Raw genomic sequence first — 7,500 nt, forward strand, 5'->3', positions numbered from 1 at the left:
AGATGCGGTGCTGCCCGCCGGAGTGACAGCGAAAGGCTGCGCACCGCTTTCCGCCTGGTAACTCGGCGTCCGTGAGACCGACCGACTCCGCTTTAGCACCGGAGCTAGAGTGGGGCAAGGGGCACCGAAGGGTACCGGAACGATCACGTTCGCATACCGGGAAGTCGAGTGACGGGCCGCTGAAAGCGAGCAGGGTGCCACCGCTCGGGGCCCCGGTTTGTCCGTCCCACCCGGAGGCCCATATCTCCGGAAGGCACAGGCCGATTTCCTCCGGGTATGGCTCGTTGTGTGCGGCCGGACCAGGCGCAGCGGACGGTACCGAGCACTGGGAGGTGCGATGCTGCCCGCCGGAGTGACAGCGAAAGGCTGCGCACCGCTTTCCGCCTGCTAACTCGGCGTCCGTGAGACCGACCGACTCCGCTTTACCGCCGGAGCTAGAGTGGGGCAAGGGGCACGGTTGAGTACCGGAAGGATGACGTTCGCACACCGGGAAGTCGACTAGCGGGCCGCCGAAAGCGAGCTCGGGGCCCCGGTTTGTCCGTCCCACCCGGAGGCCCATATCTCCGGAAGGCACAGGCCGATTTCCACCGGGTATGGCTCGTTGTGTGCGGCCGGACCAGGCGCAGCGGACGGTACCGAGCACTCGGAGGTCGGGCGCTGCCCGCCGGAGGTACAGCGAAAGGCTGCAAACCACTTTCCGCCGCCTCCCTCCGCGGGCGTGAGACCGACGGTCGTCGGGTTTAGTTCCGCGGCTAGAGCAGGACGAGGGGCAGCGAACGGTACCGGAACGAACCCGGTCGCACACCGGGAAGTCGAGTGCCGGGTCTCGAAACGGAGCCGGGTCGGCCCAGTTTAAAACGGAGAAGAGAGTGCTGCCCTCTGCGGGTGAAAACATGGAAGTACGTTGGTTAATGATTTCCAGTTCACCCCGCTTGGTCAGGCCCACTCGGAGGCGGATAACTCCGGAACGCCGAGGCCGATTTCCTCCGGGTATGGCTCGTTGCGTGCGGCAGGAGGAGGCGCAGCGTTCGGTACCGAGCACTCGGAGGTGCGGTGCTGCCCGCCGGAGTGACAGCGAAAGGCTGCGCACCCCTTTCCGCCTGCTAACTCGGCGTCCGTGAGACCGACCGACTCCGCTTTAGCACCGGAGCTAGAGTGGGGCAAGGGGCACCGAAGGGTACCGGAACGATGACGTTCGCACACCGGGAAGTCGAGTGCCGGGCCGCCGAAAGCGAGCAGGGTGCCACCGCTCGGGGCCCCGGTTTGTCCGTCCCACCCGGAGGCCCATATCTCCGGAAGGCACAGGCCGATTTCCTCCGGGTATGGCTCGTTGTGTGCGGCCGGACCAGGCGCAGCGGACGGTACCGAGCACTCGGAGGTCGGGCGCTGCCCGCCGGAGGTACAGCGAAAGGCTGCAAACCACTTTCCGCCGCCTCCCTCCGCGGGCGTGAGACCGACGGTCGTCGGGTTTAGTTCCGCGGCTAGAGCAGGACGAGGGGCAGCGAACGGTACCGGAACGAACCCGGTCGCACACCGGGAAGTCGAGTGCCGGGTCTCGAAACGGAGCCGGGTCGGCCCAGTTTAAAACGGAGAAGAGAGTGCTGCCCTCTGCGGGTGAAAACATGGAAGTACGTTGGTTAATGATTTCCAGTTCACCCCGCTTGGTCAGGCCCACTCGGAGGCGGATAACTCCGGAACGCCGAGGCCGATTTCCTCCGGGTATGGCTCGTTGCGTGCGGCAGGAGGAGGCGCAGCGTTCGGTACCGAGCACTCGGAGGTGCGGTGCTGCCCGCCGGAGTGACAGCGAAAGGCTGCGCACCCCTTTCCGCCTGCTAACTCGGCGTCCGTGAGACCGACCGACTCCGCTTTAGCACCGGAGCTAGAGTGGGGCAAGGGGCACCGAAGGGTACCGGAACGATGACGTTCGCACACCGGGAAGTCGAGTGCCGGGCCGCCGAAAGCGAGCAGGGTGCCACCGCTCGGGGCCCCGGTTTGTCCGTCCCACCCGGAGGCCCATATCTCCGGAAGGCACAGGCCGATTTCCTCCGGGTATGGCTCGTTGCGTGCGGCCGGACCAGGCGCAGCGGACGGTACCGAGCACTCGGAGGTCGGGCGCTGCCCGCCGGAGGTACAGCGAAAGGCTGCAAACCACTTTCCGCCGCCTCCCTCCGCGGGCGTGAGACCGACGGTCGTCGGGTTTGTTTCCGCGGCTAGAGCAGGACGAGGGGCAGCGAACGGTACCGGAAGGAACCCGGTCGCACACCGGGAAGTCGACTAGCGGGCCGCCGAAAGCGAGCACGGGGCCCCGGTTTGTCCGTCCCACCCGGAGGCCCATATCTCTGGAAGGCACAGGCCGATTTCCACCGGGTATGGCTCGTTGTGTGCGGCAGGACCAGGCGCAGCGGACGGTACCGAGCACTCGGAGGTCGGGCGCTGCCCGCCGGAGGTACAGCGAAAGGCTGCAAACCACTTTCCGCCACCTCCCTCCGCGGGCGTGAGACCGACGGTCGTCGGGTTTGTCTCCGCGGCTAGAGCAGGACGAGGGGCAGCGAACGGTACCGGAACGAACCCGGTCGCACACCGGGAAGTCGACCAGCGGGCCGCCGAAAGCGTGCTCGGGTCCCCGGTTTGTCTGTCCCACCCGGAGGCTGATATCTGAGGAAGTCCGAGGCCGATTTCCTCCGGCTAACTCGGCGGGCAATGTGTCCCCCCCCCACCATCTTCGGCTGATTACCGTGGCTGGACCGGATCAAGGAGCAACGGAACCGTGCCAGAACGACGTCGGTCGGACGGCGTGAACTGATAGTGCCGAGGCCGGAAACCGAGCCGGAAATGTGCACCGATTTATTGGTCCCACTCGCAGGCCCATATCTCCGGAAGGCCGAGGCCGATTTCCTCCGGGTATGGTTCGCTGCGTGCAGCCGGAAGGGGAGCAGCGGACGGCACTGAGCAGCCGGAGGTGCGGCGCTGCCCGCCGGAGCTGCAAGCGAAAGGCTGCGCACCGCTTTCCGCTGGCTAACTCGGCGGCCGTCAGGCCGACCGACTCCGCTTCAGCACGGGAGCTGGAGTCGGGCAAGGGGCACCGAAGGGTACCGGAAGGATCACGTTCGGACACCGGGAAGTCGAGTGCCGGGCCGCCGAAAGCGAGCTCGGGGCCCCGGTTTGTCCGTCCCACCCGGAGGCCCATATCTCGAGAAGGCACAGGCCGATTTCCTCCGGGTTTGGCTCGCTGCGTGCGGCCGGACGAGGCGCAGCGAACGGTACCGAGCACTCGGAGGTGCGGCGCTGCCCGCCGGAGGTACAGCGAAAGGCTGCAAACCGCTTTCCGCCTCCTCTCCCCTCGGGCGTGAGACCGACGGTCGTCTGGTTTGCTTCCGCGGCAAGAGCAGGACGAGGGGCACCGAGCGGTACCAGAACGAACCCGGTCGCACACCGGGATGTCGAGTGCCCGGCCCAAACCCGCTACCCCCCCCCCACCCGAAAGCGAGCCACGGTTTGTGGATTAAAAGTGAAGCGGCAAAGATTTGTAAAACAGCGTGAAATGATGAACCAGAAGCCCAAAGTAATGGTGGGAATAAAAGTTCCGAAATGTGAAATGGTGAACCAGAAGTTGTGTGAACTGTTTAACCCAAAGTGGCAAAAATGGATTAAAAGGGGTGAAATGATCGACCGCAAAGCAGGGCAAGCATTAAACAAAAGCAGCAGCATTTTTTAAAAAGGGACAAATGGTTTACCAGAATCCCAAAAGAATGCTCAGAGACTTAAGTGCCAAAGGGGAAATGGTTAACCAGTAGCTGGGTGAACTGTTTAACCAAAAGTGGGAAAAAGGATTAAAAGGGGTGAAATGATTAACCAGAAGGCGAAAGCAATGTGCCGCGTCAAAGTCCTAAAGGGGAAAAGGTTGACCATAAAGCAGGGAAATGATTAAACCAAAGCAGAAAAATTCAGTAAAAAGGGGCAAATGGTTAACCAGAAGTTGGGTGAACTGCTTAACCAAAAGTGGGAAAGAGGATTAAAAGGGGAGAAATGTTGAACCAGATGTCGAAAACAATGCGCGGCGATGAAGTCTGAAAGAGGAAAAGGTTGACCGCAAAGCAGGGAAAGGATTAAACAGAAGCAGCAATATCTTTTAAAAAGGGACAAATGGTGAACCAGAATCCCAAAAGAATGCTCAGAGACTTAAGTCCCAAAGGGGCAAATGGTTAACCAGAAGCTGGGTGAACTGTTTAACCAAAAGTGGGAAAAAGGATTAAAAGGGGTGAAATGATTAACCAGAAGGCGAAAGCAAAGTGCGGCGGCGAAGTCCTAAAGGAGAAAAGGTTGACCAGAAAGCAGGGAAACGATTAAACAAAAGCGGCAACATTTTTTAAAAAGTGGCAAATGGTTAACCAGAATCCCAAAATAATGCTCAGAGACTTAAGTCCCAAAGGGGCAAATGGTTAACCAGAAGCTGGGTGAACTGTTTAACCAAAAGTGGGAAAAAGGATTAAAATGTTGTGAAATGATTAACCAGAAGGCGAAAGCAAAGTGCGGCGGCGAAGTCCTAAAGGGGAAAAGGTTGACCATAAAGCAGGGAAATGATTAAACAAAAGCAGAAAAATTCAGTAAGAAGGGGCAAATGGTTAACCAGAAGCTGGTTGAACTGCTTAACCAAAAGTGGCAAAAAGGATTGAAAGGGGAGAAATGTTTAACCGGATGTCGTAAACAAGGTGCGGCGATGAAGTCGGAAAGAGGAAAAGGTTGACCAGAAAGCAGGGAAAGCATTAAACAAAAGCAGCAACATTTTTTAAAAAGTGGCAAATGGTTAACCAGAATCCCAAAAGAATGCTCAGAGACTTAAGTCCCAAAGGGGAAATGGTGAACCAGAAGCTGGGTGAACTGGTGAACCAAAAGTGGGAAAAAGGATTAAAAGGGGAGAAATGTTTAACCAGAAGGCAAAAGCAAAGTGCGGCGGCGAAGTCCAAAAGGGGAAAAGGTTGACAAGAAAGCAGGGAAATGATTAAACCAAAGCGGAAAAATTCAGTAAAATGGGGCAAATGGTTAACCAGAAGCTGGGTGAAATGGTTAACCAAAAGTGGCAAAAAAAGATTTAAAGGGGAAAAATGATTAACCAGAAGTCGACAACAATGCGCGGCGATGAAGTCTGAAAGGGGAAAAGGTTGACCACATAGCAGGGAAACGATTAAACAAAAGCGGCAAAATTTTTAAAAAAGTGGCAAATGATTAACCAGAATCCCAAAAGAATGCTCAGGGACTAAGTCCCAAAGGGGAAATGGTTAACCAGAAGCTGGGGGAAATGGTTAACCAAAAGTTGCAAAAATGATTAAAAGGGGTGAAATGATCAACCAGAAGTCGAAAATTATGTGCGGCGGTGAAGTCTGAAAGAGGGAAAGGTTGACCAGAAAGCATTAAACAAAAGTGGCAACATTTTAAAAAAATTGGCAAATGGTTAACCAGAATCCCAAAAGAATGCTCAGAGACTAAGTCCCAAAGGGGAAATGGTTAACCAGAAGCTGGGGGAAATGGTTAACCAAAAGTTGCAAAAATGATTAAAAGGGGTGAAATGATTAACCAGGAGGCTAAAGCAATGTGCTGCGGTGAAGTCCTAAAGGGGAAAAGGTTGACCAGAAAGCAGGGAAAGCATTAAACAAAAGCGGCAACATTTTTTAAAAAGTGGCAAATGATTAACCAGAATCCCAAAAGAATGCTCAGAGACCAAGTCCCAAAGGGGAAATGGTTAACCAGAAGCTGGGGGAAATGGTTAACCAAAAGTTGCAAAAATGATTAAAAGGGGTGAAATGATTAACCAGGAGGCTGAAGCAATGTGCCGCGGTGAAGTCCTAAAGGGGAAAAGGTTGACCACAAAGCAGGGAAAGCATTAAACAAAAGCGGCAACATTTTTAAAAAAGTGGCAAATGATTAACCAGAATCCCAAAAGAATGCTCAGAGACTAAGTCCCAAAGGGGAAATGGTTAACCAGAAGCTGGGGGAAATGGTTAACCAAAAGTTGCAAAAATGATTAAAAGGGGTGAAATGATTAACCAGGAGGCTAAAGCAATGTGCCGCGGTGAAGTCTGAAAGAGGGAAAGGTTGACCAGAAAGCATTAAACAAAAGTGGCAACATTTTTAAAAAATTGGCAAATGATTAACCAGAATCCCAAAAGAATGCTCAGAGACTAAGTCCCAAAGGGGAAATGGTTAACCAGAAGCTGGGGGAAATGGTTAACCAAAAGTTGCAAAAATGATTAAAAGGGGTGAAATGATTAACCAGGAGGCTGAAGCAATGTGCCGCGGTGAAGTCTGAAAGAGGGAAAGGTTGACCAGAAAGCATTAAACAAAAGTGGCAACATTTTTAAAAAAGTGGCAAATGATTAACCAGAATCCCAAAAGAATGCTCAGAGACCAAGTCCCAAAGGGGAAATGGTTAACCAGAAGCTGGGGGAAATGGTTAACCAAAAGTTGCAAAAATGATTAAAAGGGGTGAAATGATTAACCAGGAGGCTGAAGCAATGTGCCGCGGTGAAGTCTGAAAGAGGGAAAGGTTGACCAGAAAGCATTAAACAAAAGTGGCAACATTTTTTAAAAATTGGCAAATGATTAACCAGAATCCCAAAAGAATGCTCAGAGACCAAGTCCCAAAGGGGAAATGGTTAACCAGAAGCTGGGGGAAATGGTTAACCAAAAGTTGCAAAAATGATTAAAAGGGGTGAAATGATTAACCAGGAGGCTGAAGCAATGTGCCGCGGTGAAGTCTGAAAGAGGGAAAGGTTGACCAGAAAGCATTAAACAAAAGTGGCAACATTTTTTAAAAATTGGCAAATGGTTAACCAGAATCCCAAAAGAATGCTCACAGACTAAGTCCCAAAGGGGAAATGGTTAACCAGAAGCTGGGTGAAATGGTTAACCAAAAGTTACAAAAATGATTAAAAGGGGTGAAATGATCAACCAGAAGTCGAAAACAATGTGCGGCGATGAAGTCCTAAGGTGGAAAAGTTACCCAGAAGGCAGGGAAATGATCAAACGAAAGCAGCCAAAAAATTATTAAAAGAGGGGAACTGATGAACCAAAAGATGAGAAACGGCCCGCAGAGACTAAGTCCAAAACGGGAACTGGTGAACCGGAAATGATTAACCAAAAACTAAGTCCGAAGAGGGAACTGGTAAACCAGAACTGAGTAACCAGATTTTTAAAATTAATTATAAATGGGGAAACGATTGAGCAAAAGGCGGAAATTAAGTCACAGGGACCAGGTCCGAAAGGGCAAGAGGTTACCCCGTAGGGGGCATTCGTCAACTCAATCTGAAAATTTTGGAGGCAAATCTGACCAAAATGCGGAAATCGGACCACACCGCGAGGGGCGCCATTCGACGGGGCAGGGGTAGACGCGTCGAACGGTGCCTGAAGGTCCCGGCTGCGACACGTGAGTCCGGAGATATGGCCAGTCAAAGTCTGATGGGAGGTACCGAAGCCGAAAAATCGAAACGCGTTTGCGGCGATTCG

The sequence above is a fragment of the Heptranchias perlo genome, unplaced genomic scaffold, assembly GCF_035084215.1.
Source record: "Heptranchias perlo isolate sHepPer1 unplaced genomic scaffold, sHepPer1.hap1 HAP1_SCAFFOLD_305, whole genome shotgun sequence".
Taxonomy (NCBI): Eukaryota; Metazoa; Chordata; class Chondrichthyes; order Hexanchiformes; family Hexanchidae; genus Heptranchias; species Heptranchias perlo.